Source organism: Triticum urartu, chromosome 7, assembly GCF_003073215.2.
Source record: "Triticum urartu cultivar G1812 chromosome 7, Tu2.1, whole genome shotgun sequence".
Taxonomy (NCBI): domain Eukaryota; kingdom Viridiplantae; phylum Streptophyta; class Magnoliopsida; order Poales; family Poaceae; genus Triticum; species Triticum urartu.
Window position 1 is genome coordinate 21,877,016 of NC_053028.1, and position 10,538 is coordinate 21,887,553.

The window sequence follows — 10,538 nt, forward strand, 5'->3', positions numbered from 1 at the left end:
TTTTCAATTTCAGGGTCTTATAGCTCAAAAAAATCAGTAAATGCATGAAAAATAACAAATGAAGTCAGAAAGGGTTGAAAATTGATGATGTGGCTTTGAATGGTGCATTTTGAACACAGAAAAAATATGGAGTTCAAATAAGTTCAAGAAAATGAAATCCCTTTGTAACAGATGATCTTTCGTCCGAAACCTTGATACTTCGAAAGAGATTGTCCGTTTTGTACACGAAGTGCATCCAGTTTTTGCCGTAACCATCTTCAAATTTGTTACACATGCTATGTGGGTGAAATGATGATACCATGCCAACTTTCAACCTTTTCGGAGTTCATTTGAAATGCTTTTCAATTTCAGGGTCTTATAGCTCAAAAAAATCAGTAAATGCATGAAAAATAACAAATGAAGTCAGAAAGGGTTGAAAATTCATGATGTGCATTTTAATGGTGCATTTTGAATGCAGAAAAAAATATGGAGTTCAAATAAGTTCAAGAAAATGAAATCCCTTTGTAACAGATGATCTTTCGTCCTAAACCCTGATACTTCGAAAGAGATTGTCCGTTTTGTACACGAAGTGCATCCAGTTTTTTCCGTAACCATCTCAACTTTGTTGCACATGCTATGTGGGTGAAATGATGATACCATGCCAACTTTCAACCTTTTCGGAGTTCATTTGAAATGCTTTTCAATTTCAGGGTCTTATAGCTCAAAAAAATCAGTAAATGCATGAAAAATAACAAATGAAGTCAGAAAGGGTTGAAAATTGATGATGTGTCTTTGAGTGGTGCATTTTGAACACAGAAAAAATATGGAGTTCAAATAAGTTCAAGAAAATGAAATCCCTTTGTAACAGATGATCTTTCGTCCGAAACCCTGATACTTCGAAAGAGATTGTCCGTTTTGTACACGAAGTGCATCCAGTTTTTGTCGTAACCATCTCAACTTTGTTGCACATGCTATGTGGGTGAAATGATGATACCATGCCAACTTTCAACCTTTTCAGAGTTCATTTCAAATGCTTTTCAATTTCAGGGTCTTATAGCTCAAAAAAATCAGTAAATGCATGAAAAATAACAAATGAAGTCAGAAAGGGTTGAAAATTCATGATGTGGATTTTAATGGTGCATTTTGAACACAGAAAAAAATATGGAGTTCAAATAAGTTCAAGAAAATGAAATCCCTTTGTAACAGATGATCTTTCGTCCTAAACCCTGATACTTCGGAAGAGATTGTCCGTTTTGTACACGAAGTGCATCCAGTTTTTGCCATAACCATCTCAACTTTGTTGCACATGCTATGTGGGTGAAATGATGATACCATGCCAACTTTCAACCTTTTCGGAGTTCATTTGAAATGCTTTTCAATTTCAGGGTCTTATAGCTCAAAAAAGCAAAAGGAATCAACTGAAAAGTTTTTATAAACCTCTAGTATTTTTGAAACTAAACTTATATAAAATTTATGCAACTGAAATTCAGAAAGTATTTTTTGTTCAACACATTAATAGCAAAAAGAATTTAATAGCAAAAAAATAACAAAATTTGTTTTTGATTAAAACAGATATTAAAAATAACCTAAAATTACCAAATAGAGTATAATGATAAAACACTGTAATATTAAGTAGCAGGAAAAAGAATCACTTAAAAATCTAACTTCATAGTAAAGTTATTCATAAACTAGTGATTCACATACATTTTAAAACTATAAGTATTTAGTACAAATAAAAAAAATAAAAAGCAAAAAATAAAACAAAAGAAGAAAACAATAAAATTCAAATTTTAAAACTAATGGCACTAATAGAAAGTTTATAATTTTTGTGACCTAAAAGCAAAAAGAAATCACTAAAAAACTATAAGTATTTAGTACAAATAAAAAAGCAAAAAAGAAAACAAAAGAAGAAAACAAAAAAATCAAATTTTAAAACTAATGGCACTAACAGAAAGTTTATAATTTTTGTGACCTAAAAGCAAAAAGAAATCACTAAAAAACTATAAGTATTTAGTACAAATAAAAAATAAAAAGCAAAAAAGAAAACAAAAGAAGAAAACAAAAAATGCCACCTACTAGGCCTCCACGGCCTGAATACGACTAGAAACCCTTCCATGGGCCAGGATTCAGGCCCGCAGAAGGCCCAGCAGGCCCAACAGGCATAGCAGTGCACAGATTAGGCCCGTAAGCCTGCAATAGAGAGGAGCTCGAGAGGGATGTGGCAGCGAGGCTTATAAACCACTCTGAGCCCCTCTCAACTAGCGAGGTGGGCTAAACTTATGACCGCAGCGCGCCAGCACAGGGCGTTTGGTCCCGGTTGGTAGCACCAACCGGGACCAAAGGCCTCTTTTCGGCAGCCCAAAGGGCGGGAAGCAGAGGCGTTTGGTCCCGGTTGGTCGCACCAACCGGGACTAAAGGGGGGCATTCGTGCATTCGTCCCGGTTCGTGCGACGAACCAGGACCATAGGTCCGCCTATATAAGCCCACACTTGCGAAAATTTCGCCAACTGCTCCATTCCCCATCGCCGACGCCGCCAGGCTTCTCGTCCTCCTCGTCGCCGTCATCGTGCCCTGCCCCATCCCCGCGTGCTTGCCGTCGCCGCGCCCTACCCCGTCGCCGTCGCCGCGCCCTGTCGCTGTCGTCGTCGTCGCGCCCTCCTGCCCGTCGCCGGCCGCCCTGCCCCGAGCTTGCTGCCGTCCGCCCTGCCCCGAGCCCCACCTCCTCGTCCCCGTCGCCGTGTGCCGCCTCGAGCCCGCCGCCGTCCCCGTCGCCGTGTGCCACCCCGAGCCCGTCGTCCCCATCACCGCGTGCCGCCCCGCGCACGCCGTCCCCGTCGCCGGTATCCCAGAGCCCACCGTCCTCCTTCCCGTTGCTGGCCTCCTCTCCCCGTCGCCGCCCGCCCCCAGTGAGCTCCCCCCTTTCCCATCCCCGTCGCCGACGACGCCACCCATTGCCGCCGCCGCTCTCTGTTTATACGTTCATAGATTTTTTTTCATGTATGTATGAATGTCGATATGTATGTACGTATGGATATGGCTATATATGCATGTATTTTCTCTATGTATATATGTTCATATATGCAAAAGTTACATTTCTAGAAAATCATCTATATATGTTGATATATGCAAAAGTTCTATATGAATGTGGCTATATGTATGTTCATGGAAAATAATTTCGCTCGATGATCTTTTTGTTCACGATGTTCATATAATTTTTTTCATGTATGTATGAATGTCGATATGAATTGTACCTACGATGTTTTTTTATTCATAGATGAATATGTATGTGGCTATGTATGTGTATGTGGCTATGTGAATATGCAAAGAAGAGAAGATAAAGAAGATGATATATTTTCTTATTCATGGGTGTGTCGAGAGGGTCGTCGATAACTTTAGTGCATTTTAGGTTATTTTCATTTTAGGTCATTTTAGGTCGTGGGTGTGTCGAGAGGGCGGCCGAGGGGTCGAGGGTCGTCGAACATGAGAGGGGGGATGATAGATGATGATGAGGGGGGAGGGGGGACGTCGGACATTCAGGAGAGAGGCGGGGAAGAAGGGGAAGAAGAGGGAGAAGAAGAGGAGAGGAAGTCATCTCCTCTATTCTTTCTCCTCCTCTATTCTTTCTTCTCTTCTTTTTTCTTCTTCTTCCTATATGTATTAGTTTTTTATTTAGGTTGTTAATTAGTAGATATTAATTTTGTTCATATATGTATGGATGCATGTGATATGTATGTATGTATGTATCGGGTATGTCGTTGTCGATATACCCCCTGCCCGATAAGTTCGACATGAGGGGGTCGAGAGGGGGTCTAGGGTCGCCGAGGGGTCGAGGGTCGTCGAACATGAGAGGAAGAAGAGGATAAAAAAACAAGAGGAAGAAGAAAAAAAAGAGGAGAAGAAAGAATAGAGGAGATTCTTACTCCTCTATTCTTTATTCTCCTCTTTTTTTCTTCTTCCTCTTCTTTTTTTATCCTTGAAGCGTTGTCGAGGCCACCCAAACTCTAGAGAAGCAGCGTCGAGGCCACCACCAAACCCTAGAGAAGCAGCATCGAGGCCACTAATTAATATTAGTTCTACGTTTGCCACTAATATATCCATCTGTCATGTTTGAATAATAATTGCCATGTTGTCAATATTTGTAGAAACTATGGACACCGCCCAAGACGAAGTACAAGAAGAGTTGTTGGGGGACATAATCGCACGAGGAAGTGATGTCGTCGTCTCGTTGTTTCTCAACGACACCGATGGTCTGGAAGCAGCTGGCTATGATTATGATGGCTCCGGTGACCTAATGCTGGTGCAAGGAGGAGACCATGAGGACGGCTCCGGTGACCCAATGCCGGTGCAAGAAGGAGACCGTGATGATGTCTCCGGTGACCGAACCGAGTCCGGCCAGGTATATATATTAGTTAAGCTTCTGCTGACTAGCTAATTGATGCATTCATTGTTTTGGTATGTACACATATTAATTAAGTCTTTGTTCTTTTTTCTAGCCCTCTGGATCGAGCACAACTTCGATAAAGAGACGAGGCCTGAAGAAAAAGTTGAGCTCGGATGAAAAGTTTGAGATCATAGCAATCGCTCCCGATGGCCAACCGATTGAACCCCTCCGGATAAAGAGCGCATTTGTTGCTCAGTGCGGGGTTTTGGTTAGGGACAAGATCCCGATCAGCATCCAGCAATGGTTAAAGCCGGCTACAGAAGACCCTGAGGTGTCTTATGTCAATGATATGCAGAAAAATGATCTTTGGACTGAGCTGAAGTCAAATTTCACCCTACCGCCAGAGGATGATCCAGAGAAGCCAGTTAAAGAGCAATTAATCAAGTCTTTTGCTCTTAAGAGGATGGCAGAACTATTCAGGAGGTGGAAGAAAGAGCTGAATAAGTTTGTCGAAAATAAAGAGACACCAGAATTCAAGGGCAGATATGAGAAGATCAGAGATCACTGGCCCGCATTTGTGGCCCACAAGACATCGGAAAAGAGTAAGAAGATGTCGGCGACAAACAAGAAAAATGCTACGAAGAAGAAGCATCACCATCGCACGGGGTCAGGTGGCTACCTCGTAGCCCGGCCTAAGTGGGCCAAGACTGAGAATGATCTGGTTGAAAAAGGGATCGAACCAGAGACAATTAACTGGCCAGACCGTTGTCGGACTTGGTTCTTCGGGGCTGGCGGAACCTTGGACCCTGTAACAGGGAAGTGCATTTGGACGAATGATCAAATGGACATACCAGTCAGAAAGCTTCAGCAGTATATCGAAGCAGCGCAACAAGGGACGTTCTTTCCAGACAGAGAGAACGACGAGCTCACAATGGCCCTCGGGAATCCTGATCACCCTGGATGGACACGAGGCATGCCAGGCTCCATTTCGTGGAAGGTTGGGTTTCCGGACGCAGGCGGTTACAAATCCCAGGAGAGGAGGAAAAAATTGCAGCAGACCCAAATGCAGGCGCTGCAAGCAAGGGTACAAGCGATAGAGGAACGAGAAGCAAATCGCAGCAAACGTACTGCCGAAGCTTCCCCCGAAGCTACCCCGCCATCTCACGAAGAAGCAGCGTGGCTTCCACCGAGCTGCTTCAGCCAGAGCATGCCTTGACGGCTCCTGCCAGCTATCCCGTGGATGCTATCACGGAGTCTCAAAGTTGCCACCTTATGACGCAATGGATGAGTTTGAAGGTCAAGGCGGCTGTTAGCTCTGTTTATCCTACTGAACCCGGCGCAACTTTTCACTGCCGGCCGATTCCAGAAGGATATGCTAGGGTGATGGTGGATGAAATAACAGAAGGATTTGAGGACCTTCAGCTTGACCATCCTACCGGTGAAGGGGAGACTAGGCTAGGGTCTGCTCTGAAGACTCCATGCCTATGGCGGAAGGAGCTCATCAACCTTCCGAACTGGACGCGCCTCCGCCTCCTCCTCCTCCTCCGGCAAGTCAGGGCACTCCGCCTCCTCTACCGCCTCCTCCTCGGCGAGTCAGGGCACTCGCCTCCTCCACCGCCTCCTCCTCCGGCGAGTGACGATCAGGGCACTCGACGGCTCCTTCTCCGGCAGCATGGCGACACTCCGCCTCCTTCTCCGCCTGCGCCGACGCGCCCGAGCAGCCAGCCTCCTCGCTTTCTCCGCCTCGTCAGCAAGGGCGAAAGAGACCTTCTGCCGCTCCGGCTGCTCCGGCGTGTCATAGTCCTTCTCCTCGCCTCGTAAGCAAGTAAAGAAGACAACCGCTCCGTCTGCTCTGCCGGCGTCTAGCAGTACAGCCAGAGGCGGGAGGAACATACAGATTCGTCCTTCTCTGAAGACTCCAGAGAAGTTACCATACGAGAGGACCCCGGAGGAGAACGCCGAGATCGCACGAGAAGAAGTGAGGAACTACTTTGAAGGGGTGAAAGCAAAGAAACATCCACCTCCGGAGGAGAAGGTAGATCCGGTGAAAGCGAAGCGCACTCTGGCTGCCCCTGACAAAACCACCCAAGTCTACTGCCGAAAGGAAACTATGAGTGCATTATTGGAAAGGAATTTGCCGAAGCGGAGCGGTCGGGAAGTACTGTCAGTGATCAAAGGCTGAAAGAACGACGAGCTGGGAAACAAATTGCCCAGCTCGGCGAACAAGCGAAGCAATCGTGCCCCCCGCTCAAGGTGCCTAGCGGACAATCGTCGCTAATGATCCGAGGATGGTGCCCTGGTTATAGCAATCTTGGCGATTACCTGCCGACTGATGTACATTATGATTTCATGGAGGTGCAGATACAAAGATACGAGTACGGGAAGCCTCTCGTCAAAGATGAAAGATCTCTATCAACGATGATGCAAGATTGCATGATTGGTACTTGAAAATTTGCAGAGACTCTGGGGGGAGGAGTACTTTGTATGTGAAAGTTAAAAAGGAGCATGACCTCGTTTGGAATACTGTTGCTGTTCCATTTGAGGAGTTCTTTCAGGTTTTTTCAATCAATTGGCCCTCGATAAAGCAACGGTCACCTGCTACTGTCTGTAAGTAGTACTACCTTCTGTCATTAAGTCTCTCTATATAGCTCAGCTCTTTCATTGCATGTATTTATAATCATCCTCACTATATTATGCAGATTGAAGATCGCCGAATTGAAGAAAAGACAAGTCGGTGATATTGGGTTCATTAACACATATCTCAGAGATGCAACTCAGGTTAAATTTCATGCCGCAGAAACCGAGGCCAGCATGCTACGAATCGTTGGTAATAAATGAAAACAAAGATATAATACTCTTTCCTTACAACTTCAAGTGAGTGTTACTGTCTTGTGCGTATTCGGTTTCCCTTATATATTAGTCAAGGTTATAGTAATGTAATTGATGAGTTATGCATGCGTGTGTAGTTTCCCACTATATTCTCCTAGAGATTAAGCTTGAGCAGGGACTAGTAACCGTCTTAGACTCAAAACGAAAAGACCCCCAGGACTATGCGGACATGGCTCAAATGCTCGAGAAGTAAGTTAAATCGATCATTATCCACCATATCAGCAACTTTGTTCATTTCCTGATATATCAAGTAATTGTTTTCTTTGTCTGGCAGGGTTTGGAAAAAATTCTCCAAAAAGCTCCAGGACTCCCGAAGAAGCTGCAATTTAGACACCTGAAAGTAAGTACTATAGTAGCATGTTCCGCGCATCTCCTATTGATTCAAGCGCTAGTTTCATCAATACCATTTGGCATTCTTGCTTATCAGTTTGATTGACCTCTATTTCTTGAAAAGTGGTTGTGGCAGGAACAAGGGAATGATTTCTGTGGATACTATGTTTGCGAGTCCATCCGCCACATGACCTGTGAGCGGGGCTACACTGACGAACAATATGAAGTACGTAAATAACAACATTCACAATTTTATTTTATTACCATCATTTGTGTTGAGTTTCATTCATTCATATATATATGTATTGACCCCCTTCCTCAAATTAGATGTTTCGGAAGCGGGATGAACTCCGAGCACCAGCTCGCATGCGAGCAATTCAAGAGGAATTGGCGGCATTCTTTCTTGACCACGTGATCGCTGAAGACGTAGAATACTATGTGGACCATGAGTCTGTATGATTATATTTGTAAGAGATAATTATCGTATATATGTGGCCGGTAGTGTCGGATAGATATACGAGAACTTGTTGTTCGACCAATATCTTGGAGAAGGAGAGGTGGTCTATATCACTTCTCTCTGTATGCATATATGTTCATGACGATCTTCTGTTTCCTTCGTTTGCTTACTAGCTAGCTAGCGTGTCTAGTCCTCTCTATACATATGTATAGTACGTAGCGTCGACCAAGCACGGACATAAGAGAGGACACTTCTCTCTATTAATTATAGCTAGCTAACACAATATATGAAACACCTAAATTAACCCCCCAAAACCCCCAAACCCCCTCCCCCTTTCAAAAAAAAAACAAAAACCCCAGCCATAGAAATGCTGACGCATGGATGCCTATTGGTCCCGGTTGGTGCCCCCAACCGGGACCAAAGGGTCTCCTGCCTGGGCTCCGCGCACAGGCCACGTGGAGGCCCATCTGTCCCGGTTCTGGATTGAACCGGGACTAAAGGGAAAGGGCATTAGTACCGACCCTTTAGTCCCGGTTCAGGAACCGGGACAAAAGGCCCTTACGAACCGGGACAACAGGCCCTTTTTCTACCAGTGATACGCAACTCTCAATTTTCCTGGTATGCTGAATGAGGGCTAATAACAGTATATAGAAAACTAAGAACACTAAACCCATGTATCAGGTCTCGTACTCGTCCGCAAACATAGTGTGCATCATAAGAAGCCCAAGAATATTATAGTTGCAGGTATCAATCTCTCCTAAATCAAACCTGTTCCAACTCAATGTTCGAATGTTGTATAGGGTCAACTATAAAATGTAGGTTACTGAGGAAGCTACTTACCCGGGCACGCATCGCGACGGCACGGCCGCGGCGATGGCCGACCCCTTGCCCTAGACGCACCAGCGAAAAAAAAACAGTAAGCATCAATATACTGTATTAATTAATCGTAAAAACAAACTGAAAGGAAGAGGATGGATGGAGGAAGGATCGTACCCTTATCCTAGCCTCGAGACTCTTGAACATCGATGCGTTCTTGAGCATGTCGGGGATGATCATGAACCTGACCTTGCTGCCCCTGATGAACACGTGCTCCAGCTGCGACACCTTGCCGTCCAATTTGCAATCAACCAATCACCAAACGAGATCAGAGGAAGGGGAAGAGAGAAAGCAAGCAAGGCGATCGGTGAATTAGCAGGGGGTAGTACCTCTGCTGTGAAGGTGATGTTCTCGATCTGGCAGTTCCAATTGTACTCACACTCGATCATGGAGCCCCGGTAGACCTCGCCGGTCTTGAGCTCCACCGTCACCACGTGCCCCGCCGCCTCGTGCAGCAGCTTCACCGGGATCCCTGGGCTGCGGCTCGTCTTTATTCCTTCCTTTCCCGAGCTCTTTCTCGACTCTGTCTGTCCGAAGCCATCGCGGAAGAGAAGAGGGGAAGGGAGGAGACGGCGGGGAGGGGGTTCTTTCCCCCTTTCCCTCTCTCTCTCTCCCTCTCTCTCTCTCTCTCTGCCCCCCTCCGGCGGTTTGGACTCGATTCTTATTTCAGGGCCATACTCGATTTTCCCGTCCTCCATAAGCCCAGCCCAGACTCAACTTGATCCACTATGCATGGGAGCTTAAAGTTATTCCTTATACCATGGTACCGTAAAAGCATTATAAAGAAAACTTAAACCTGCATTGTGAAACCGTCCGAGCATGTCCAGGATGCGAAATCCAAGCAGGCGCTCCCGTCTGAATCGGGCCTATCTACCAAAAATTTGGCCGGAGGCTGCGTAGGCCGGCGTAGGTTGTTCCTGAAACTTTCCTCCCACAAACCACCTTTTTTGTTTAAGGAGAACTAAAAAATTCACCCTGAATCCTGAACGTTTGAGATATTTAAAGCTCGTCTTAAGGTTTCCTCAAAACAATATATGGATCAGCCGATTTTAAGTGATGTGGTTGGGTCAGTTTTCTGTTCAAAACCGTAAAACAACGGCTATCTTATAGTTTTGGCCGATCTGCTATAGATGCTTCACATCGTTTTTCATGAGAGCTAGTTCTGTTATGCATCGCCAACATAAGGGAAATAGAAGGCCAGCCCAATGCTGTATTTAAAAAGAATTGTCTTTTCTTCTTGGTTTTCCCATTGCTTGCGGTCTAGTTTTTCATCAGTTTTTTTATTTTTCTTTTTCCTATTCCTTTCTTACCTTTTCTTTGGTTTTTTTGTTTTCTTTGTTCTTTTATTGTTCCTACGCTTTTTTAGGTTTCCATTGGGGTCTTTTAGATTTGTTTTCTTTTTAAATATTTTTTATAAATATTACACAAAATGTTCATTTTCTCGTATACATAAGGGACATTTTCTTTCAAACATTTATAATATTTTTAAATACATACATACATACATACAACAACAACAACAGCAAGAACAACACCAACAGCAGCAGCAACAGCAACAGCAGCAACAGCAGCAACAGCAGGAGCACCAACAGTAGCAGCACCTACTGCAACAACAACAACAACAAC

At 44.7% G+C, this 10,538-nt stretch overlaps 1 pseudogene; it reads right to left on the reverse strand.

Moving 5' to 3' along the window:
- Positions 1 to 5,930: 5,930 nt before the first annotated feature.
- LOC125518187 lies at positions 5,931 to 9,610 on the reverse strand (annotated as a pseudogene).
- Between the last annotated feature and the right edge of the window lie 928 nt (positions 9,611 to 10,538).